This window comes from Chanodichthys erythropterus, chromosome 3 (genome assembly GCF_024489055.1).
Source record: "Chanodichthys erythropterus isolate Z2021 chromosome 3, ASM2448905v1, whole genome shotgun sequence".
NCBI classification, from domain to species: Eukaryota; Metazoa; Chordata; class Actinopteri; order Cypriniformes; family Xenocyprididae; genus Chanodichthys; species Chanodichthys erythropterus.
The window spans coordinates 43,322,389-43,349,238 of record NC_090223.1 but is presented as its reverse complement, the minus strand read 5'-3'; the positions used below and the strand labels follow the sequence as shown (position 1 = coordinate 43,349,238).

The 26,850-nt window shown below is 37.3% G+C and overlaps 1 protein-coding gene across 4 annotated transcripts in view; it reads left to right on the top strand.

The window, feature by feature from the left end:
* Positions 1-26,850, top strand: part of sdk1a (sidekick cell adhesion molecule 1a) — a 349,997-nt gene that overhangs the window by 198,639 nt on the left and 124,508 nt on the right. The gene's annotated exons all lie outside the window — the stretch shown is intronic.

Sequence of the window (26,850 nt, the reverse complement as noted above, 5' to 3'; positions counted from 1 at the left end):
CATATACAGTTGTATTTTTTCAAATATGGCCGATCGTTTCTCTAGATAAGACCCTTATTCCTTGTCTGGTATCGTTTAAAGCTCTTTGAAGCTGCATTGAAACTGTCATTTTGACCTTCAACTGTCTGGAGGCCACTGAAGTCCACTATAAGGAGAATAATCCTGGAATGTTTTCATCAGAAACCTTAATTACTTTTCGACTGATGAAAGAAAGACATGAACATCTTGGATGACCTGGGGTTGAGTAAATTATCAGGAAAATTTTACTTGAAAATGGACTAATCCTTTAAGTGACTGTCAATGTTTTTATCGTTCATCAGCTGGAAAAGTTCTGAAAGTGATTCCAACAGTATTGTTCCTCTGTGTCGTTATCGGTATAGTTGTGGTGTGGTGTGGACTGAGATATTCTCTTAACCCTCAGGTTGTGTTTGGGACCCAGAGAGGATATCCTTTTTCTCAAAAATGCTAGTTAATGTTTTTTCATTGGACTAAAACTTACTAACTTACTAAGATTTTACTTACCCAGGGTATAACTACTTTCCAATTTTTGAGGGGAGAATTTTTTTTATTTTTTTGTACTTTTTCCCCCCTAATTTGTTACACGTGTGGTGTCCCCCATCAAAAATTACCAGCCTATAAAAAATTTATAATAAATCTCTCATTACTCTATCTATTTCTCTATCATATGTGTACCAAGAGCTCCTGTAGAAAACCCAAAAAAATCCTTGTGTGATAGTGCTCATTCTGATTCTATTTATCACCAAATATTGGATTCAGTCTTTTTGTAAATTTGTTTTATAATTTCTGTTTTATATTTATTTTTTTAATTTCTGTCCTACAACAACAACAACAACAAAAAACCTTATAAATCTCTTGTTATGCTATATTATTACAAAATATTGGATTAAATCTTTTTGTCAACTTGTTTTCTTTCAATCAGGACAAGTTTTGTATTTATTTTTGACTGACTGATTGTAAATCTCATTGATCTGAGCTTATGCACCTCATTTGTGGAGTTAAAAAAAAAAAAAAAAAAAAAAAAAAAATTTTTGGACACATTTATCAATATTCAACAAAATATGGGGAAAGAAGCACTCTGTTTATCACAGTATTTTTACCCGGAACACAAAAAGGTGTTACAGGGTTTTCAACACCGCATAAAGGTTAAGGCTTGTTATCGTTATAGTTATCGCCCATGGTGTGAATGGGCCTTTAAGCCAGTAAGCAAACACCTCTAGCAACCACACAGCAACCCACACAACATCCTAGAAGATGGACGGCTAGTTTGAGAGTATATTCTTTACTTTATTGATTCATATTCTATTCAGAGGTATTTTTCTCCCTCATTGGATGGCACAAGAATCTGACAATAATTGCAGAAGAGTCCCTTATGATTGCTTAAAGGTGATCATCCACCCAATCATAAATGAATTATTGTGCACTACACTGAAAAGCTTTTGTCAGATGTGACATGGACTCCATTTGGTTGCGTCTCCCTCAGGCTCGATGGTGTCGCACTTTCATTATCCCACACACCTGGCTTGAGAAAGGTCAGCCTGGTTGAAAAAGCCACCTCGGAGCATGCGATCAAGGCTGATTAATGGATAACACTCAAGAGATTGTGTGGTTACAGTTCAGTATCAAGAGCGGGGTGTGATTTCAATCAGCCAATGTAAAGAGTCGCTTCGAGGGTTGCGGTTTCAACAGTGGCGTGTGTGGACTGTGATTCTTCTCAAAAGATTCTGGATCATCATTTACAAAGATTCATCATTTTTTCATCAAATTAATTATTAATAATTTGGTTTATTTGTTAAACCCAATTCTATTACTGTTGATGTGCCAAAACAAATAGATTTCATTATGGCTTAAATGCAGAATCTTTTCACAGATGCTTGAGAATCTTTTAGGAATTGCATTGTGACTCGCTAAAATGAATCAAATCTTGAGGGGCTTAACGATTCTTACACCTGCCCTTTAGCAGTGACTGAATTTATTGGACCATATTGTCTTATAAACGTGTGGACGTGGTTCCTCTGTAACAGATGATTTATCTGCATGTGGTCTGCCTGCCTGGCAAAGGCAGCATTTTAACTCTCACAGCAGCTTGATTTATTCGAAAGGAAATAGGCTTCGACTAACCAGCTCAGTCATTATTTGCCGTTACTAATGATCTCATTTGGAGGCAACCATGTGCTTGGTTCTGTTTCATTTCTCCTGGCTGAAATAATAATCCACCATTTTAAAACAGAGCTGGCACTTCTACAGAGATGTGTCCATTGTTTGCATGTTTCAGTGTGGTTAAATTAAATTGATTCTCACTATCAAGATACATTTCTACAGGTGGCTTTCCAGGCTTGCTTTCATATAGAACTTGGCAAACTCATGCTCTGGATTCATAAAAATACATAACACATTAGGCACTAGACAGCAACATTATGTTGCCCTTATTTTGACCAAACACTGCAGCCTTTCTTATTCAGTACTTTTGTTTTGTTTTTCAGTAAAAATCCTTAAAACAAGACAGATTTACTTGAAAAGCTAAGTTACAATACCGTTTAAAAGTTGTACTTTTTATAAAAAAAAATTAAAAAAAGAAAGAAAATTTGAAGACTTCAGATGCAAACATCTCTTAGCAACATACTAACATCAAACTCTTCTACACATGCCGAGCTCTGTCTGTGTGATGCCCATTACTCTGCATTAGTTTCTGCCTACGTAGACCATTTCACATCAGTCACTTATGAGGGTTCATGATGCTGCTGTTGAAGGCAGCTGTTAATGTAGGCAGTGAACTGCAGGCGAGCTCATATAGTCCGAACACAGAATGCTGTGGCAGGTTTATATTTTCTGAATTATATATATTTTTTCTTCTTCCTATGGATTTCATTTTGAGAGTGAATATGCTTTGCCTTCTGACTTGAACAGCGCTGCCCTGTTATGTGAGCAGATATTGAATTATAGTGGACACAGAGAATCTGGGTGTCTGCTCAGGTATCCCACAGGTACCTGAAAATGCCTTTCAAGGAAATCTAACTGTGTTTCTAAGCCTAGCTGCTTTTCATCATTTTAGATTTGTGAAAATAAGAGAAAGCCAAGGCTTTAGGTTGGGAAATCAATCACGATTTCATTCTCAAAATGTCTGTTTGTGCACAAACATAATCAGAGCTGTACTTTAGCTGTCCTTTGCATCATCAAATCAGTCCCCATCAAGATATGCCAGTGTAGTTTGCATTAGATTACCGCTTAGAGACAGAAGATGGAAATTGCAGAACTAGGATGTTTGGGTGATAACAGACATGTGGACATTAAAGGAGTCATGAACTGCATTTTTTTTTATCATTAAATAATGTTTCTTGAGATGTACTTATAATGTTAATATGATTTTTACATCAAAAATTGTTCATAATTTAGAAATGGCTATTTTCTACCCTGATTTTAGCCTTCTATTAGAACGCTCTGTTTAAAGGGGCATGTCTGCTGTGAGACTTCAATGTAAACGCCCACTGCTGTGATTGGCTAACATTTTTGCATATGAAATAAGTATTATATGTGGAACCCTCTCAAATATTTTTACAATATTATACTTTCTTGAATGTAGTAATTACATTGCCTTCTTTTGGACCTCTTGGATTTTATCAAAAATATGAATTATATATTGTTTATATTAAATTAATATTAAATACTAATTTGTGTTCCGAAGATGAACAAAGGTCTTACAGGTTTAGAATGACATGAGGGTGAGTAAATAATTACAAAAATTTTCGGGTGAACTAACCCTTTAACTGTCAAAAGATCAAGGATCAGTTCATGACCTCTTTAAACCCTAAACTCTTTTTTCTTTTTTCTATTATTCTATCTGCCTTTTGAATTTCAATTCATTTTAATTCTGCTTCCTTATACATTCAATTTTAAATTACAATTTTGCATACTGTTTTCTACCTCAATTAAAATTTCATAATTGAATAGAAATATTAAAGGATTTCCTGTTTGAATGACACACAACCCCAGTATGTATATTGTGCATAATATTCAAATCAATTTTTGTGTGTATCAAATACACAACTTATTACATTTGCTGAAATATGGGTATCACTTTATTTAACATTATTGTAAACCTGTATAAGTTGGGCTAACTCAAAAAATTTGAGGTAATCAGTTAAATCAATTTTTTTTAGTTATGATGTTCCCAATTTTAAGTAAGCAGAACTATCAAGTTTTGAGTTTGTAGTACTCATACATGCTAATTGCTCCTACCTTGAAGAACTGAGTTAGCCCTCTCATACATTTTGATGCCAACTAACATAACATATATTCAGTTAATTAATTATATAATTTTGAGTTCTTGCAAATCAAATGAGTTATTTAATTTACTGTTAACCCTAATAAGAAAATTCAGAAAATGCCAACTTTCTAATTTGCTAACATGTTAACAATAGCACGTTATGCTATACACTTACTGAATGAGTACAGCAACGTAAAACATGTAACTTACCTGCTCTCAAACCAAGCCGAATGTGCCACTTGTCACCATGAGGTAACTCTTAAAAACCCACGTTAACAGAAACTCTTCTAAATTAGCATAACAAATCACTAATCACTACTAAATCTCTCTTACCATTAATCTTGCACAAACAATCATTATAAAACACTTAATTTTAGCCTTTACTCTCCCTTTCGAGTGCCATGAGCAAAGCATGCTGGGAAATAGAAATCCCAGCCCAGTTTCAGTTCAACTTAAGTTAGTCTAAATTAAAAGAAATGAGTTCATACAACTCAAAACAATGAAATTGTTCAGTTTACTTGAAATATGTCAGTGCTGTGAACTCAAAAGAAAAAGAAAGTACTTATAACAGTTAATTTAACTAAACTAATTTGTTCAATTTACATTCAAACCAATTAATTATTTTGAGCATTAGGGTTTACAGTGTTGACATTGTTACACATATTACATTATGCATATAAATTATGCATAATTACATGCATCCCACAATGCAATGCGCTCAACTAGACCTTTCATGTATAGTGTGACGAATGAACTAGAAGTATTATCCATGACTTGTTTTTCGATTGGACTGCCAAGAGTCTTTCTTTCTTTCTTTCTTTCTTTCTTTCTTTCTTTCTTTCTTTCTTTCTTTCTTTCTTTCTTTCTTTCTTTCTTTCTTTCTTTCTTTCTTTCTTTCTTTCTTTCTTTCTTTCTTTCTTTCTTTCTGCCCGCCCCTGATGTAAAATATCAGGTCACCTGTGAGCCTGAAAAAAAAAAAATGCTCCCTTCAGGCCAGCAGAATATAATAACATTTCAACAATGTTTTGAATGAGCAGCTACCGTTGCTGCAGGGACAAATTTATGCCAAGCTCAGTCAGAGCTATGTGATAAACACTTCCACCTGCAGCTATCATTTGCAAGTCAGGTTCCTGCAAAGTTCCTTTCCTGCAAGGGAGCTGAGGCTTTGGGTGAACACTAACTGAAGAATCAACTCCTATTGACGCGATTCAAAGTTTGAAAGAAACAGCAAGACCATCAGGGGAGGACACGGGATTGAATGCAGAATATTCTGAGAATGGCGTCGTTAAGATTTAATGAACACCTCCATAAATTTTTATCATACCCTTCCTGCTGGCAGATTACATTCAAACAAAAGCTGCTTTCCTGTGCCGTAAGCTGACCCAAGAGACTAAATATGATTAAAGCCGAGCCTCCTTCCCCATGTTATCTACTTTTTTTTTTGCACTTATTGTTATTATCGCCTTCATCCCACCAGAATATCCTCTCCGCACACACCTCCCACCCCACTTCCACCGTCTGATTTCCTTGAGGAATTTCAAATTAGCTCCACCGCTCCAATGAGGGTTTCATCCCTGACTCTCAGCACCTTGTTTAATTGGCTATATCTTAAACAAATAGGTCCCCTGGGAGATCATGTTTAGTTTCTAATATCTTAGATTTGATAACTTGTCACCTGTAATTTTAACCGAGATTTGATAGGAGGCGACAGCGGGCGCTTTGAGGCACTCTGATGGACCGGCTGCTGGAGAAATCTGCCGTTTCTCCTCATTAGCGTGTGAAAGACGCACCGGGGTTTGGTGCTCACAACAACTCTTGACGGAGAAATAATAAGATGCCTGTCAGATTTTCAGATAGTAGATGTTTATAGGTTTGGCGGCACTTAACCTTTTAAGATGATAACACTCTCGATTATGGGAGGCAAATCACAACAGTCTTATCTGTCAAATGCTGCCCCCTCTCTGTGTTCTTGACAAGATTTACCCAATGTCATTGTTATTTTTGATAGTTTGCCTGAAGTAATGGGGGATGAAAAATCAAAAGTAGAGAAGAATGCATTAGAAATGCCCCACAGGCCCAGCCTCAATTTCCTCTTCAATTACAGCATCGTCTGGACTTAATGTGCTACCAAAAAAATGAATAGGCTCACTACTTCAAAGTTGGAGAGAGGACAACATTATCAGCATCCTAAACATAGCCTTTTTGCTAATGGCATTTTCAGCAAGTCAGATGTATCTTTATAGATTGGACATTAGAGTGCTTTTAATGATGATGTAGGATTTAAAGGGATAGTCTGAAATTCTGGCATCATTTACTCGCCCTCAAGTTCTTTTTTTGAGGTAACATAATACCAGGTATAATAAAAGTTTACTTTTTTCTCTTTTTTATTAACTGTTGACTTAAGACTTTTTTGGCAGTCATCTGGCTGTATGATACAAATGACAGCACATTATGGGTATAAAAAAGTGAACTACATACTGTAGGTTATAGAATTATATATTGTCTCAGAATTCATACAAAACTTCAAAATAGTTCAAATAAAACCCATAGGTAACAGGGAGTGATTTTTGTGCACAACATCACACGTCTTAAATCTGATATACTTGGATAAGGTAACACAACAATACAAGACACATTCATGTCTCATATTAACCAAAAATCTTAGTTTAAAGGGGTGGTTCACTGTTAGACTTGATTGTTTTTATGGGACGCAATTTAACATGTCTTAATGCTTAGTTTTTTTTAAAAAATGTCGTATTTTTCATATATATTTACCTTTATTCTACACCGCTGTCTCCATTGTCATTTGAATGGCCAGTTTGACTTCCTGATTCTATGATATGCAATGTGCTCAGATTGGTTAACAGGCTGAATGTTTTGTGATTCGCTGAAGCGTCCGGAAACGCCACACCCCTTATTATTAGTTGTTACATGTGCTTCGGTGGAAATGTAAATAATGGCGTCTATATTGCCGTATCAAACTGAGCCCGAATCAGACCCAGATAGCAATAATGATGAAGAGGGTCAAGCAGAACCTGCAAGCACAGCTTTTAAAGGACGTTTCTGAATGGTAAGTATTTCCGTTCGTATTTGTGTCAAAGTGTTTAGATACTCACATGTAAATATTACTGCTGTTTATGTTAGCTTTCAATATACGGTTTTATCCTGATTAAAGCTTTACTGTAGCTGAATACATGACTAGACTACATGCCTCCATAACATGAGTAGTAGCATTTTAGTAAAGGTATCGTTTAATTTATAGCATGGGCAACTGTTTGTCTATGAACATAGAAGTTTGTAGGTGTTTGTTGGAGAAGTATGCAATAGAATTGAGCTAACTGGCTAGCGAAGCAAAAACGCATTGGTCTTTGTCTACGTCCTTGATGCAACCAAAAAAATAACAACAGAACTGTACATTTAAAAGACATGTACAAACAATAAAACATACAGTTAAGGGCCAATAAACAGCAGCTTCTGCTTTTAAAGTGGGAACTGCTTCATCTTTCAGGCCTTTGTGCAAATCCAGCATTGAATTTGTGTAGATTCTGAAGGCTGTCTTCCACGCCGCAATCCAGTGTAGACAATATCGCTGATTGTAATGGGTTCTATTATCTTTTGATGCATCGCATCGTGCCACTTGTGTCCGGTGTAGACAACTCTTCCGCTTCCTGCTTATTCCCGTGGGCAGGGTTAATGTTAATTGCAGGGTTCATGATGTCACCAACCCGAGAAGAAGCTTGTTGTAGTCCAAACCGGTCGTAATTGTAAGCATTAAACTGCCATAACTTTAAAAGACAAAATCTCCGTTAGCATCGAACTTTCAGAGCTGTAACTTTGTAGATACTGATTATGCTTAAGCAGCAACATTACACACTAACTAAAGTTTAAAAAAGTGAAATCGCATTTAACCACCCCTTTAACACTTTTTTGTACATATACTACAATATTTGCAATATTTTTCCGGTAACACTTTATTTTAGGGTATTTTAACTACTTGCTTATTAGCATACATATTACAAGAATATTGGCTATTTATTAGCACTTATTAAGCACATATTAATATATATATTCTGCATGAACTTATTCTATATTCTTAATCCTTAACAACTACCTTACTAACTATTAATAAGCAGTAAATTAGACGTTTATTGAGGGAAAATTCAGTTTATATGTGTTCCCTATACTAAAGTGTTACCATTTTTTTCTATTTTTTTTTTTTAATCTAATTTCACATTTTCCTATTAGAGGCATGATGTCTTTTCATTTGCATAAAGATCTTTTTATTCTCTCTATTTTTATTTCTTTAATAAGTAACTTTTGTAGTTTCACAGTTATAATTAATAGCTTACCAACCATGTGGTTGCCATAATTACCAGTTGGAAAACCATTCCATTGTTTTGTAATTGCACCATCATTAGCAACCACAGTTTTGTGTCTCCTAGTTTTTGGCCCCCGGAAACAGACTGAGGTTCTGTTTAACAGCAAGACATAGTCATAGACATGCATCGCTTAAATATAATTGTGTTTTTAAATAGAACTTTAAACTCACAAGCGGATATGCACAGCGGAGCGTCCAGCGCCACATGCTTGTGAGTGCGTGCGGTTGAATACAATCCAAAACAACACACCCTATGTGTCACTGGCAAGCATAAAATTATAATAATACTAATACAATTCTCATTCAATGATCCTTTGTCTTCCTGCATACAAATAGGAATGAGAGTAAACATGTTTGTATTAACAGCTGCATATCCTTGACAAGAATGACAATCCGTGCCTGAAAATTCAGATACTGAGCAGTTTTTTTTTTTTTTTTTCCTGCCAGCATTGGAAATTTCAGGTGTATTTTGGGAAAATAAGCAAAAGAGACATCACTTCTAAATATGTGACACTTCAGCCATTTCAGATAGCAGGTCTGTCCTCGGGTATCGGCGTGACAGCATGTGTTTCCGCTAGTATTCATAGTACCACAGCTTTATGGTCAGCGTGAGTTAGTCAAGTCACTCTCTTGTCAACTTGTCAGTCACATTTGCTAAAGTATCACAGAAGTAGGTCATGGAAGTACAGTGGTGAAGTCTGTTTACAGGAAAGTCTGCGTGTTTTGTTTCCTGCACCGCAACAAACACTGCATGTAAATGAGCGTGTTCATGGCGGGCCGATGCATCTGAGATATCTCCTTTATGAAACTCCAGCGTGGCGCGATTGTGATGTAAAAATAAACAGCCATCTCTTTTTGCACGAATCACACTGCGTTCAGGGCCCTCTCCTGGCTTTTATTGTGGCAGTGCAGAGCCTCAAAGTGTCACTGCAATCATTTTTGTATATCCACAGTAGCATTCTATTTCATGGATTGCAAACAGATGGCAGAGGCATTGAAGTGAAGTGTTTGCATATGCAAAGAGCATCATTCCAACATCAGAATGTAACGGGGAGGAATATATATATACGGATATGCCTCCCCTCCATATACGTGTGTGTGTGTGTTGTGTTGTGTTGTTGTGTTGAAGTCAGGCGGCATTCAGATGGCTTATTCTGTGTCTAAAAGATGCGCCTGGAAGCGATGATAACAAACTTTTCATTCTCCGAAAAAAAGTCAGTAATGTGGTTCCCCGGTAATAACATTTTTAGTGCCTTCTAACCTCTTTATGCCAGCATTTGCAAAAAGTCTGCCTTGGCGTTATACAGAGGAGACAATCCCAGATGAACACAATCTCATTTCATTGTGGACGTATTATTTGTATTGTGATTGTAATATCAAATCCTAGAAGACTGGCCAGCATTTTAAAGGGATAGTTCACCCCCAAAATAAACATTCTCTCATCATTTACACACCTTCATGTCATGTGAAACCTGATTGACTTTATTTCTTCTGTTAAACACAAAATGATATGCTTCGTAAAACTAACAAACAATCAAAAAAAAAAAAAAAAAAGGTTAAGAATAGGACCATAACAGTAGTACCTATATGACTTGTGCACTATATTCCAGGCTTGCATTGTCAATACAAGATCTTGATGCACCTCTTGATGGAAATAACATCACAACATTTATTTCCATCAAGAGCTGCATCAATTTTTGGTCAAGATCTTGTATTGACAATGCAAGAGGTGAGCACTCTGTAAAGTCTCCTCCAGCACATCCCTTTCAAAGAAATTAAGGTCTGGATTCAGAGGTGCCAATTCATGTGTGAAAATGATTCTTCATGCTCCCTCCCAACCATTCTTTCACAATTTGAGCCTGATGAATCTTGGCTTTGTCATCCTGGAATATGGCCATGATGTGTCTTCCTATATGAAGCATGTCACATGTTTAAGAAATGAAAAGCTACACACTCCATCAGTTAGGGTAAAAAGAAGTGTTGCCAAACATATAACATGCTAGAAACATAATAATCACAGCAATAATGATCCAGTCATAGACTCTATAATAATTGCCTATTTAAATCCAAACCAGGCCTGGACTGGTAATCTGGCATACCGGGCAAATGCCCGGTGGGCCGACGCACTTGAGGAGGGGGCCGCTATATGATATGATTTTTTTTTAATAAACATAAAATTGGCCAACGACCGGCCCATAAAGCAGGGACAGCGGCCCATTGGTTCATTTTCCATACTGACACTGGGCTGGCCCAATCACATCTCTTAACAGACTCCACCCCGTCCCCTCTGTTTCGCCAGAACATCCGTGGATTAGGAGGATGGAGAAACAAAAGTGCAAGTGCAAGGGGGGGGTGGAGAAGTTGCGGGCAAAAAAAATAAAATAAAAAAAATGTAGAGGTTGATGCCTCAACGTGCAAAAATTACAGGCATGTTTAGTGCGGTTACTATAGCTTCAGTTTCCAAACTTACAGTAGGCTACCTGACGTGCAAAAACAGGTGAACATAGAAGAACATGGAGGAGACCTGTAAGGCAGAAGAGCAGTGAAGCCAATGAGGGACAGAGTAAGCAGGAGAGTATAATAGAAGCGGTAAGCAGGGTAGTTACATGATTAACAGCGATGGACTCATGATGCGACGACGACGACGATGATGCTTAAATGAATGAATATTATAAGACAACATTATCGTCGTCGTTATTATAAAATCAGACTGTCACCTATACTGCACTGGTCACTCAGTCAGCTAAAGTCAAATAGCACAGCAAAAGTTATTTTGCACTGTTTTTTGTAGTTAGCAGTGCCCTTGTAGCTATCAGAGTTCACTTATGCAGTAACGGCCCTTCTCATAGAAAAACCTGAAATGATGCAATTTGATTTTTCAAAAAAATAAAATAAAAAAATAAAAAATTCAGGTTATTATAATGTAATATTACTGATGATGTGTTTATTTCACAACGAGACTATAGGTGTCTATTTATAGCTGTTAGTCGTGATGATGGTCTACTAGATCTCACTTTTCGGCTATAAAAAGTTATGTTTTGTAGCTCTTGTACCCTATTACTCTGGTGTGAACACTTGGTTGTTTATGGCAAGTGAATAGCATGAATATCATTTTATTAGGACGTTTTTTGTGAGTAATTTGGTAGTATAGTTTTCTTTTTCATTGTTTTTAATGGGGAGTATCTAAACAATGAGAGGTAAATGTTTGATTCTTAAACAGGGGTTTGTGCTCTTTAAAACAAAGTATATTTGTAATTGTAAATTATAGTTTTTCTGCTGTCTGTTTCATTGAAAAAAAATAAATAGAATTATCAGTATTCTACATCCACGTTCTAAGGGTTAGCTTTTATATCATGGAGCACATTGTCCATCTAGAAATCCTACTCTTACTAAGTGTACTTTTAATAACTCTACCAAATAATTGTAATACTCTGGTGGGTGGTGTCCGACCGATTGTGGTGGGCCGATCTGAGCAAAAATGCCAGGGCCATTTTTTTGTCCCAGTCCAGCCCTGATCCAAACAGCAACCTTTTTTTGGTCTGGCAGTGTATATATCAAATGTGCATGAGTTTTGAGAGCATTTAAAATAAAAATAAGTTCTATCATTTATTTACCCTCATGTTATTTCAAACCTGTATTACATGCTTTCTTTTGCGGTGCAAGATATTTTGAAGAATGTTGGTAACCAAAAAATATTTACCTTTAGGTAATCCTTGACTTCCATTGTACAAACAAAAAACACAGAGATTTTGTGTTCCACAGAGAAAGAAAGTCATATAGGGTGACTGTATAGGCAGACAGAATTTTCATTTTTGGGTGAACTATCCTTTATAAAATATTTATTTTTCTTCACACAAAGCTATGGCTTCAGAGCAGTAGGATTAATTGACAATGCTTATGCTCTTGAACTTGGTGCCAAAGTCCCTGATCACCATTCATTTTCACTGTATGGAAAACAGCAGCAGTTCATCTGTTTCACAGAAGAAAGTAAGTCATGTTTGGAACGATATGAGGGTGAGAAAATGATGACAGAATTATAATTTTGAATGGACTGACCCTTTAATGCAGTTTGTTGTCTTGAGGAAAAAGCGCTCTTATTTTGTGTCATAGTGCAATAACTGCACACACACTTATTGACTGGTCAGTGTGGCCAAAACTCCTTGGCAAACAGAGGCATCATGGGCGGCCAGTGAATCAGTCGGCACCTCCTCTCTTTTATGTTTCCATTGTGTATTTTTAAGATGATGCTTATCATTCCTCATTCTGTCCGTCTATATGAATTACCTCTGAAGCAAATTGCCGAAAGCCATTTTGTGATGCTCTCTGAACAATGGATGTTAATGCTGTGACTATAAAGGAGCACTTACCGAAATGCTGTTGGCATTTGCCATTGCATTTCAACCCAAGGCCAAAGGGATCATAAAAATCTATGCAGAGGGTATCTAGAGCTGCTGATGACTCTGAGTTCCTGGAATGACTGCTGGATTAGACTGTGACAGTTCAAATATGCTAATGAAGGTGGGTCATTTTACACACATTTGTTGAGCATGGAGCGTTTAGGCTGTTGTAATATTAGTGCAGGACGTGGGTACACAGCACCATTAGAGTAATTAAAGCACAATTAGCTTCAGCATGAGAATGAGGGTGTTCGCTTGCTCATTTAAAAGACATAGAGGGCGTTTGGGAGGATTACAAAAACCCTGTCATGGTCTTCATGCCAAGAATGATTTATGTTTGAGAAAAACTCATTCTTATATGAAAAGAAGGTCATTAAAGTCTTGAAGTCAGGAAGACTTGAAGAGGAAATTTTACTTTGATATATGAAAACCAAGGTACTGTTTGATGACCATAATCATCTGCTGGGAAAGCTACTGTAAGCATTTAAAGGGTTAGTTTACCCAAACATGTTCGAGACCGAGTTCTGCTGTGCTCTAAATCACTCACAAATCTTATGATAATTTGATAATCTCCATTCAGTTTCACACAATATTAGTTGTTTTCATGCCTTTTGCACAACATTGCACCATTTCATGCTTTTCATCTTCAGAAAGATCTTTCTTCCTCCCCATATTGCATGAGAACGGTGACTTGCTTAATAATGTGGAACAACCTCTAAGTATGGTTTCCATAGATCTGACAAATTATTTTGTCTGAGATTGAGACCAGTTATCTAAAAAGACATGGATAAATAAGCAAACAAACATTTTCTTAGAAAAACTAAAATCTGAATGTTTATTGTACTGAAATCTTACTGATATGTCACCTGCATAATAATTTGGAATGCAGTGTGTATATCTGTATATATATATATATATATATATATATATATATATATATATATATATAAACTTCAATCTACAGCGGTTACAAGCAGGGATGCGCTTATGAAAACTTATAAACATGTTATTGCAGGAATTATACAGAGGTAACATGAAAAGAAAGTGCCATTAAAACGTTAACAGATGTGATATAAATACCATAAATAACACAAAACATTCATTATTCATCATCAGTAGATCAAACTATCATTTGGCATAAACGTGGGCTATTTGGTGATTGCAAACTGCTCTAAAAGCACGAAAATATACAAAGGCAAACATGCCATGCTCGAATTTATCATATCAAATCAAATAGCCGTTTAAAGTTTAACTATCAAATTTAAGAAATATCACAATTCCTGTTTTCCGTCCCCAGATTTAAAACCCCATGAAATTAAAATTGAGACTTTGAAGCAGCACCTCTGATGGAACACAGATGACTGGATCTAAATCCTTCAGCTGATTATATCCATGCACAAGTTACTGAATGCGTGTTCAGTGCAGAGCGGCTCTCACGCACTGTATGACGTTACAGAAAACTAGACGTCCAGTCTGGTTCCATTCACACAGCAGGGCTTAATTCACTGAAAATGTAGTTGCAAGTCCTAAAAAATTACGAGTGTGAGAGTTCGTTTATAGAATGCTATTGTCACTGTTGCAAACTCCTCTAAATAATTCTTTGAAAAATATCATTTTCATGCAGCCAGTAGGCCCCTCCCCAGTGTAGGCCCCTGGGCTTCAGCCCATGGAAGCCCGTGCATCAATGTGCCCCTGGCTGCCTAGACTGTCTGCTTAATATCTGCTAACACTTTATTTTGATGCTCTCCAACAGACATTCTACTGACTAAGTAACTTTTCAAGTAACTTGTTCCACTAGCCTGAACCCTAACAGTCTATTAATATTCTAATTACTGGTAGTTGACATGTAGTTGCAAATTAATGAGAGGTAGTTGACATGTACAGTACACTGTAAAAAATGATTGTTGATTTAACAGTTGCCTTAAAATTTTGAGTTCATTGAAATTAAAAATTTGAGTTAATACAATGATTGGTTTAATCAAGAGAAACTCAAAATATAGTAGTCAACATTTGAAGTGGATCAAAAAAGTTCATCAAATTTGTCCTAAGAACTAAGTTGTCCTAAGAAGAAGGTTTTAGGACAACTTTGATGAAAAGTTTTGATCCACTTCAAATGTTGGCTACTGTATTATGTTATCTGAACTACATTAATTATCTAAGTTGATTTGACAAAAGAAAAATGTTATGATAAATCATGAAAATCATTTTTTACAATAGTTACAAAGTTACTTGTAGTTAGTAGAATGTCTAAAATGGACTATCGAAATAAAGTGTAATCAAAAAGCATCCTCGGCTGTAAACCTCTGTGCTTTATGTGAATAAAAACCTGGAGATGTCATGTTTTGTCAATACATATCAAAAAGCAGATTATTGGTTGGAAAGCTACACAGTTATGAAAACAGCTGAACTGATGTATTCTGAAAAATGGTAGTTATTTACTCAATGGTAGTTACTTACTTATCACTGCATGTACAGTGGTATTTACATGGTTCTCCAGAGTACTTCAAAGTATAACATTGAATTAACATTGTACATATCCTAAAGTCCAAAAAATGGAATGCGATGATACTTTTTTTCCACTTTTAAAAAGTATCCTCTGCGGAATTGCTATATCTGGCTTTTAAAATCCATTTTAAATTTAAATAGTTTTAAAAGTAGGAGTATTTTCCTGACAAACAGCAGTCCCTCTTTTTTAATTTACCTGGAGGGAGCTGGGGATCACTTTGAAGAGAAAGCAAAGAGAAACTCATTCCTGTGCAGTCATAAAATGGGTCGAGAAATGACTGGCTTTCTTTTTCCCCTCTATTTACCCTTTCTCATGTGACCGGAAGGCGACACCAGTGTGTGTTTTGCCATTGACGACCCCCTCAGGGATGACAGCCGTGCAGTCAGCAGTTAGGCAGGAAGTGCGCCGATGTCCCACCATTGTGTGTGTCTATGCACAAGTGGGCTGTGAATGTAAGGGGTAGCCTTCAGCATCACTAAACCCCTGACCACACTCTTCCTGAGCCCGACTGCAGAGTGCTAATCTCCCGCTCTGTCTCAAGGGAGGAGCCCCTTGACTGCTGGATCATTAACCTCTCAGAGAGCAAGTGTGCTCAAATCCTGATTTTCACTCCCCGGCCGAGGAGAAATTCCCCCTCGTAGCAACAGTTCAGGAAAGAGTGGGATTCCGGGCGGACTCAGATCTGCATCCGTCTCTGCTGCTCTCACAAATGGTGTATTATAGAAGGAATGGTGGTGTATTATACTACACTGCTGTTCAAAAGTTTGGGGTCAATAACTTTTTCTTTTTCTTTTTTTAAATATATATATATATTTTTCACCAAGGACGTTTGACAATAAATACTTTTACATTGTTAGATTTTGATTTCTATTTAAAATAATAGCTGTTCTTATGAACTTTCTATTCATAATTATTAAGCAGCGCAACTGATTTTAACATTGATAATAAAAAGAAATCTTTCTTTTGTGTCAAATATTATTCGAATGATTTCTAATGTTCTAATGTGACAATGAAGACTGGAGTAATTATGCTGAAAATTCAGCTTTGATATCACAGGAATAAATTACATTTAAAATATAAAATGAAATTATTTTCACAATATTACATGTCTTCGAATAAATTCAGCCTTGGTGAGCATAAAGTATATTATATTATATTATATAAAAAGTGTTTTGTAATAAGAAAATTACACTGCAGCTTTAATGAGTATTTTGTTTGAAAAGAATGCACTGTCTCATACGATCTTGCTAACGATAACGTCAGTCAGGGCTTTGGTATAGACTTCTACTAAGTTAGCAGTCTTCTTTGGATTTTTAGACAACTTTGGGATTTCTCCAGACAGAGATAAGACATTTTCATAGGCGAAAAGCCAGAGGTCAGGAGCCATGGAGGATCCATATTGTATTTTTCCCCCATTCTACTGCACCTCACTCCACAGTACTTGTGCAACTTAATTTCCAACCCAGTCGACTCAGGCGCCGGCCATGTAATTTTGCTGGGAGATGGAACTCTGTAATGATCTCCCTGGTGAGGTGAGTACAGGAGGAACCTCTGACACTGGAGATTGGTGTTGAGGGAGTGTAACATTTAAGCCTGTGTGATTGCCTGCAGCACTCAGATCAGGCAGTCGGCATCTCCGACAGATCCTGAGCTCTCCCCTTCCGGCAGTGTGGATTCAGATTCAAGACGTTTAGTAGTCTTATTCATTCTGTTTTTTTTAGTGCGTGAATTTCCTTATCAATGATGCTGCAGTCGGTCTTGGTGAGCCTTCATTTGAAGTGTCTAGAAGCACGAGGGCAAGACACTAAAATAATTATCTCAAAACGTGCTATTGTGAAACTAGTGTAATTGGGATGAAGTCAGTTCTTAGCTTCGGTTCAGAATATGTTTTTAGCTGAAATAACAATGTTTTTAAATTAGATCTTCTTCATCTTACATGATTTATACTATTGATAATATATTATAGATCCACCAAACAGGTCTGTAAGATTTGACTGTGCTGATACAATTATATGTCCTTTTTTTCACAATATTGCATTTATATTTCAGGTATTTATAATAATATTTATTTATGTACTGACATGGTAGTGGACAAAAGAACAATAAAGTTTTAGGGATTTAGGGCAAGATTTAGCACAGGTTTTTTGGCATTAAATCTTTTCAACCACACGCAGTGAAAAATGTGTGATTAAAAGGAGGTGTGGGGGGTTATTTTTGCAAATGCATTTGTAGGAGTTTCCCTTCAAGAAGATGGGAAGAATTTTTTCAAGAATTTATTGGAGGAGAGTATTTAAATAAATCATGTAATGTGATTTACTATAGGAGGAGGTGGCTGTGTTGTAAGTAGATTACCACATCTGATTATCATTGTTTCTAATTGTCTGTGACCCTATGCTAATTTGTGCTGTTGTTGGTAGATTGCATTGGTCATAAAGGAAATGAGCTGCTGTGTCTGTATTCTTTAATTTGTGCAATGTCAGTAGATCACCCGCAGAACTTTCCACTCCCTTCACCACTTTTATGGTATTGTGCTAATTTGCCCTGTTTAGTAAATCTGGCCCTTACTCTCTTCCTGCACACTCATGCATTCAGTGCAATTTCAATCACAATTCAATTATTATATTGCGATGCATTATATTGAAAAGTAATGTCTATATCATGATGTGTACTGAATTGGGAGGGTATTGAAAACCAGGAAAGTATTATTTCAATGGGGAAAAATGGTTTTGAAAAAATCAGGTGTACTTCCATTGAAGCTCAAGATGCTCTTTGGATCATCTTAAATCATGCTTAAGAACATGATCATCAGGTTTCAACAAGTTCTTTCAGCTCCAGTGCTGGTGTCATTACAGCAAAAGAGGGACATAAAAGTAAAATTTTAGCATAAAATGTTATTCTGATAATATTGTTATGATGCACCCATTGTTATGATGCAGGGTCATTCATGAAGTACTCTACCCATGTGAACTGCAAACCCAGGGCTGACAATAAATCTAAAATAAATGCAAAGAAACGGTTTGTAATATCAACTTATCCTATTTATTCATGGCATAAAAAAATCACTGTCGGGACAGATCATAAAACAAAGTGCTATTTTATATCTAAAAATCTGTAAATTTATATGTAAAAAGTCCCTGACTGATTTGAAAAGTTAGTAATGAAATGAACAACACGGTAACATATTACACAGGAAAAGTGGCAGGTCTATTATTTTGCATTTACACTTCAAGACTTAAAGCAGAGATCATTTGACATACAGTGTCAGATTTTTTTTCCCAGTTTTTTTTCTCCCATCCATTGCTATGGTTATCACTGTCAACTGTATTCGCGCATTTAAATATGGTTGTCAATCCAGAAACTTTGCAATGTGTAGTTAGCCGCATGAAAAATATTATATACAGAAAGCGAGCAAAGATTGTTACCATTATAATCACTGAAGCTGTCAATTATGAAGCTTTTTTGCGAAAACTCTTGGTATAATCAATGAAGCTGTCTATGCTCTGCAATGAATCATGTTTATACATTGTTGGTTGTAATGAAAGGATTCAAGAGCATGCAGAGCTCGTACTGAACAAAAACTCAACCCTTGTAAGTGGTGTTAAGTGGATGCTGACTAACTTAAAAACATCTGATTGGCCATTGTGTTCACTTGCTCAACAGATATGTCTGTGATTGGCTACATTGCTCAATGCAGCAAAAACATGTTGTAAATAGCAACCTTTGATGCTCTTCACAGAGCTCTTACACAAACACTCATGGGAACGTTTTAGAAAAGTGAAGTGACATGTGGCCAAGTATGGTGACCCATACTCGGAATTTGCTCTGCATTTAACCCATCCAAGTGCACACACACAGCAGTGAACACACACACCGTGAACACACACCCGGAGAAGTGGGCAGCCATTGCTGCGGCGCCCGGGAGCAGTTGGGGGTACGGTGCCTTGCTCAAGGGTTTCACCTCAGTCGTGGTATTGAGGGTGGAGAGAGCGCTGGATATTCACTCCCCTCACCGACAATCCCTGCCGGACCTGAGACTCGAACCCATGACCTTTGGGTTACAAGTCCGACTCTCTATCCATTAGAGAAGCTGGATATGAGAGGGTACCGGTACTGCAGAACGCCAGCTATCGTCACATTAAATAATCAAGTAAATATTTTTGGCAGAGCAAAGATTCATTTTTGCATCCCAAAAAATATTTTCAATGCAGGAAAATCTCTGTATGTTTAATAGAATGACTGTTTTGTGCTGTTGCACCGTGGAAGATGTCTGATTTATTTATACTTATTTGAGCCACAGATGTTTGAATACCCAGTCTGGGCATAAGAGGAATGAGATATTAATGAGATGAGGGAAAAGAAAGGAGAAAAACGCTTTTGAGCTACAGCTGTGCACACTGTCGACCCATCTGAATCATTGAAGGAGAAGTCTATTCTCTGGATGATTACTGGACAAGCATTTTATTTGAAACGGTTCGGGCTGTTTTTCTAACCTGAAACTTGCTCTCTGTTGTTCATACGCATCGCTGTACACTAATTAATTTGTGCAAAAGCAGTTGGTGTCCTCATTATTTCACAGACATTCTAGCACATCTTGAATTACAAGACCGCTCTCTGGATAAATGGACAAGCACACATTAATTTGGCAGGGCCAGCTGCCAATTCAAAACATTTATTCAGCAAAAGTCTGAAGTAAAAAGACAAGAAGGCACTTTTACTTTAACTAGCCTTTGATCAGAGAGGAGATGCTTCATCTCTGCAGGGCTTTAAACTAGTACTCCTGACCCCAACAGTGTCGTACGTTCCCACTGCAACAGCATAATTAAATCATTAATTGGAAAAAAGTGTCTTCACCTGCTTTTATTAACATGCTCAGTGACTGGGAATTATTTTACTATCCAATTAGATGCTTATTTACACCTGGCGAGTTCACTCTCTCTCGGATCGAGTGCTATAATGAAGTGAATTACTGTTGAGACACGCCAGAAACTATTGTCTTGCTGCGTATCACTGGTGTCTGCTCGCCCTGTCTGATGCACTGCCCCGTGCTGCTCGCTCAGACCCTTCTGCCCCTGCTGGTAGGTTCCCAAACTAGACACTCTGCAGGCAAAAGCGTCTTACTGCATTGACGGTCTTTCAAAATTTGACTAGGGCCTGAAAATCAAATTTTTTTGGCATTGCTGGTCACTAGCATGAAGTTCATTTTGCATGGTGGGAAGACCATCCATCCATCCAGCCATCCATCCATCATGGATGGTTTTTACTGTTGATAACGTAGGCTAGTTTTCTCCAGGTATTATAGACCTCCTTGGTCCTCCAGAGTGTCATGCGTGTCCTCTCCCTCTGCTCCATCTTGAGACATCCGGTCATGCCCTTCTTCCAGGTGAAAATACCAAGCTTCTTTAAAGTTTAGCACCAGATCTCTGGTTGTCTTTCAACTTGATTGACATGGAGCACTGAAAAGGTCACCTTGTGTCAACTCCAGAGCTGAATTTCTGGTGCCCATCGTCCTTATTTTATTTCACCATTCTTTCACTGGGAAGTGGGAAATCACTCACCTGTCTGAACTGTGGGTCACATGGGGTGAGATCAGTTGCTTTGATAGGGATATTTGGGACTCCGAATAAGATCCAAACAGCCTGGATTGTGTATGGCTGTATTTATTGTTCATTCGTCTGCATTACAAAGAAATGCAAGTGTCAATCGATAAGATGAGCTTGCGGGGAGAGAATGCTAAGCAGCTCGAGTGCTATCAGAGATGGCAGAAACCCTGTGGCTCTGTGACTGAAGGAAAGCTATTTGAGGGTCTCCATTTTTAAAGAGTTATCCACACTCCATCTATTGTTTTCTGGCCTGAGCTAATGCAGTACCGTACGTGGGCGACAAAAGCCTTAACAATGCATCTAGCTTTTTACACCTCGTCTGTCACACTAGAATCTCAAATGCGAGTGGAGTGGGGTCTGCTTGGCAGTAGAGATCCATTAAAGTGAAATAGAAGAACACAAAAGGAGACTATCCCTATGATTTATTTAATGAAAGTCTTCTGTGTAGGTCACACCAGACCTGGGGTATATTGCCCATTTGCAGCTTTGTCCAATTCATCTTGAATGCCCGGTGGAAACCTGTTGATTGACAGCTCCTTTGATAGCTTAGTGAACAGGGTGTGCTTTTATAAGATGAAAGTGTTTCATTTGACCCCAGAGAAATAAACTTTCTCTTCTTTATTGCAAAGTTATCCACATTGAATAGATGGACCAAATGGTTAAATGACATGTACATTCTATGTACAACATTTCCACACTAGACCAAAATTGATAAAGAAATCAGAAGGCAACTCCAAAGAATAAAACAACAAATCTATTAACAAATCAGCTAATATTAGAGATGGTTACAGTTTATCTGTATTTTTTGATTTTGGATATATGTTTAAATAATAAATAGCTGAAAATTTGTGCTCGAGCTTAAAGTACATACAGTATTAAGGAACTGCTGCTAAATAGGTGTTGCATGGGTTTGCTTCTCAGATTAATATTTTTTCCCATGATATCCTGAAGGCAAAATATAATGTTTTTACTGTATAAATTTGAACAGATATTGTCAACAAAAAAAAAAACAATGAGAGTTTTATGCATCCTGACAAATAATGATCAAATGTTCTTTTGCCATGTTATACTCAGAAAGAAGCTGAGGTGAGCTGTAGTCACTGGTGTTTCTAAGAGCAGACTTTCAGGTCTATTACTTTGAAGTTCTGCCTCCCAGTTGGGGGAACAATAAAAGTGCATGTCTGAAATGTGAGACTCAAAGAGAGCAGGGTTTCGCTCAGGCTAATTATGCCACATCCCACACCTACCATGTGCTACCTGAACACAATTTCAGAGAGCTGGTAACAAAGTCCCTTTAAAAAACCTCTACCTCCACACCAGCTCTTAGATTTAAGAGGCCATAACTTCAGAACAACAATCTAGACCATTCATTCTCATCCTGTGCAACCTCCATTCTAACAGGCAGATCCGTGGTTTGGCAGAACAGACGCTTGGAAAATCCGTCACATTAAGAACATCTAACCTGGGATTCCATGGCTGTTTGCAGGTGTGACTAGCTCAGAGGCTTGAATTGGTATTGTGGCGTTATCAAAGACATCTCACAGCATTTTTAGTGAGAAACAGCTCTTTAAAGGGATAGTTCACCCAAAAAATGAATATTTTGTCATTTAATCATTAACATATTTCCAAACCAGCGAGTTGTAAACAAAGCATTCTTTTCAGGGTTATTATAGTTTTGCATCTTTAAATTACTCTATTCTTCTGTTATTCTAGTTTATCTTTAGTTTGTTTCTTTTCAGTTTAGGTGAGTTTTTGTTTGTTTTCACTTTGTTAATTTTTTTTAATTATTACTATCTAGTGGCTTTTTCATGTTTAATCAAGGGAGGTTGTAAAATACAATGGTTGTTTATGCACCATATATATAAAACTTGAATTAATTAGTGGCTGGGGGTGTAACAATACACACATTTGTTCCAAAAAATTTTTGTTTGATGCGTTTGCAATGCATTTTCCTTTGCATACAGCTTATATCTTATGGTTGTATACTTACCTGGAAATGTAAAGAAGTATTTCCATTTCGCATTTTTGATTATCCTGACAGCAAGTGAGTCTAGTGAGTGTCGATGTGCATGTGCGTCAAATAGACGGAGCGTATTAAAATGGGAGCGCAATGATTCTAAACTTATTCTAAAATATATATATATAAGATAATAAGTGGTGGGCCGTTATCAGCGTTAACGTGCTGCGTTAACGTGAGAGTCTTATCGGGCAATCAAAAAAATATCGCCGTTAATCTGTTCTCAAAGTTGGGTTGGGAGCTGGGTCTATACTACGCAAGCTATGATGACTTTCACCTTGATATTTTAGCGCGGATGTATACCTAGCCGAATTGACCCTTCGCAAAGACCCGTCCCCCTTAGTTACTGTTGCTTTGTCCGACAAGCTGTGATAAATGCATCACGGAGCAAAGAGGACACTGACAACACGTCGACAGACAAGACAGAGCAGGTTACTTATGATAACAAAGTCCCAGCTTTAAAACTGTTTAGTTTTTTAAGAAATTCAAACAATAAAAACCGTTTTGTGGCTCTTTAATGTGTCGTGACCATGGTCGTGACAGATTGCTGTAGCGCCTCAGCTCAAGAGGCTCGTAAACCGATTATCTCTTACTACTAGTCCATTTATAGCATCAAATAAACATGAATGAACATGAGAATCAATGTTGTTTCAAATGCGGAAAGATGTCAATATACACAATTTTTCAAGTTTAACTCCACCGAGGTTAATCTTCTAACTCCTGACTGCTTTGTCGGACAAAATGGCGGATTACTTTTAGTCATTATTTGGGGAGCACACATATTCTGAATGTCTTCGGCAGAATTCAAATGAGCCATTTTAATCTAGATTAATTCCAAGATTACAGTGTAATCTAGATTAAAAAAATGTATCTATGCCCACCACTAAATATAATGTATTTTGCATCCAAAATATCATCCCCCAAAACTTCAGTGTGTGTCGCTGCCAGTTGCAGCAATATTGACTTTGTTTATCTACAGACTTTTTTAATTGAACAGTGGTTTATTGAACAAATAAACTGTGACTTCAAAAACGAAAAAAGTATTTTTATTGTAATAATAAAGTATTATTATTATAAAAGTAAATCATTATTATTATTATATTATTTTTATTTAGTTATTTATTTATTTTAGTTTTGGCATCATGAACATTTATTTTAGTTTTTGTCAATTATGATAGATTTTATTATTTTTATTTCAGGTAACCAACATGTTTTAGTTTAGTTTTCATTTTAGTTTTTGTTAACAATAATAATAACTTAATTTGATGTTGGAATATAGGATCATATGGATCACTTTTGTGAAGCTTTTTATCCTTTTTGGAGCTTGAGAGAGGTAATAAACTATTTAATATGGAAAAGATGAGGTTGAGTTGGCTTTCCAAAGAAAAAAAAACTGTATATGTGTATGTATATGTAACTACATGAGAATGAGTACTTTTTTTTCTATTTTTGCTGAACTGTCCCATTAATCCTCAGGAGCTCTTCCCGTTTTGACAGACCACATTAAATGAGTTAGCATGTTGCCTGCGGGGTTAGATGTGAGAAAGAGGGAGTGAAGACCACAACAGGGTCTGCTCGTGAAGAGATGCCAAACAAACTAACAATGAATATGGATCAAGTCCTCACACACGCAGAGCAATCTGGGACACCAATCCTGTTCAAATCCATTTATGTGGAGTCTGTCTAAATAGGACCTGAGAGCCAGCTTCTGCCTTCAGGGCCTCAGGGACAACCCGGACTAACGGAGTGCTCCTTACCTGGCAAACAAGTGACAGAACACAAGCAGAACAAGTCCGTGAGGAACCGAACCCCACTGTGTGCTATTGACAAGCACTGGAATAGCCGCAGCTCTGTCTTTATTCACCAGCTAACACCTGCCAGCAGTTCACCTTAACACAGAACTAGCAGGCTGGAAACAGCACTTCAAATCAGAAGTCACACATCAGCTGTCAGCGTAAGGTGTGGATGAGGTCAGAGCGAATCCGTTGCTATTGTTTGGGAATGTTTCTTTTTGGGAGCTGTATCTGTCATAGGGCATGACCGAATTCGAAATGTTGTCTTTCGTTATTTGTAATATTTATAAAGAAAAATACCCCCATAGAGTATAAATTATGGAACAAGCATGAGAATAAGCCTCCCATCTAATCTGGTTCATTTTATAGACCCTCTGGTCCCTGATGTCAGTCAGACTTCCTATTCCCAGGTGCCAGTCGTTCAGAGTCACGAGCACTGCTAGAAATCACACGTCCGTCCTCAGCGTGCTGGTGGATCGCTGCTGTTTGCCTCCATCTTCTTCTTTTACGTTCGTCGTCCATGCTAAACCTGCCGTGCAACAACAAAGCAAATATTTTTCTCTCAGGCATTATCTACAAATGCGCATATTTCCTTATATTTTCTCGGCTGTGTTCTGTGGATGCCCGGCTCGCTCATCTGGCCCTGTTTGTGTGACAATACCTTCTGAAGAAACTCCTACATGTGCCTTGAAGTTTCCCCAGTCCCTGAATCACTGAATATTTTATAGATTTAGTGTCTTTTTTGCCTGTCAATCTGCCAGCTGTTCTCCTTTCTTTCTATTGCTTGTGTGTGGTGTGTGTAGTGTGGTATCAGATCACCTTTTTACGCTTCATAGGAATTCATTAGGCATTGTGTAAATTAAGGCGACGACAGATTTAGGGGAGGAAAACAAGGACATCTTCACCCCTCTTCTGCTATTTATCGTCTCTGCCCAATTCTTTCCAGCCTTGAAAAAGCTGTTCTGGCATGTTCCTCCACATCTCAACTGCAATTAACTGTAGGTCATGTACTTGTACATTATCTCTATTTGCGTCTCAGGGTTGCTGTGCTGCTGTAAAAACAGGACCAAGTATAGAAACGCATATAGACTGTCATTGTGCAGTGTGAACCTTTTTAAATCTTGTTTTGAATATATTATGATCTCATATTCACATTTCAGTACATAGTTTGTCTATACCGTATATGGGTGTTTCTTCAAATTTGGCCACTTATCCATGTTCCAGGAGTAGATTTTAATTAAAACCAAAAGATTTCAACCTTTTCTGTTTATTAGATTATGTCACATTAACCTCATATATGTCACATATGGTCACATTAAAACTGCAAGTACATAACCAGCCAAACTATCTCCTTACCTTAGCCCGATTTACAATGGTTAGCTTGTAAAAATGTTTTCTAATTCAAATGGTACTGGTATTTTTCCACGGGAAATATGAGCATGCAGCCGTTCGTCTTTGTCTCATTACGTCACATCTGTTTACATAAAGAAGGAGTACCAGCTAGTAGACTATATGGCATGTGGGGATGCTGCAGGAGATTCCCCCAACTGGAGATTCATCCATAGTCAAAAGCAAAAGACTTTGGACTGCGAAGTGGCTACAGAAATTGAAATCTACAGGTAACACTAATACACACTAAATATACATTTGGCACTTTTCCACTGCGTGGACCTACTCTGCTCAGCACAGCTTGGTACGGCACGGCTCGCTTTACTTTCGCTTTGCTCTTCCACTGCAGTGGGATTATAGACTTATAGACGTCTACCAACGAGTTTGCACCTCATCTACTGACTACGATACAGCCATTTATTTTTTCAAGTTGCGTGCGAGGGTCATTTAAAGCAAGTAATTTCGCGAACAATGATACTGCGGTGACT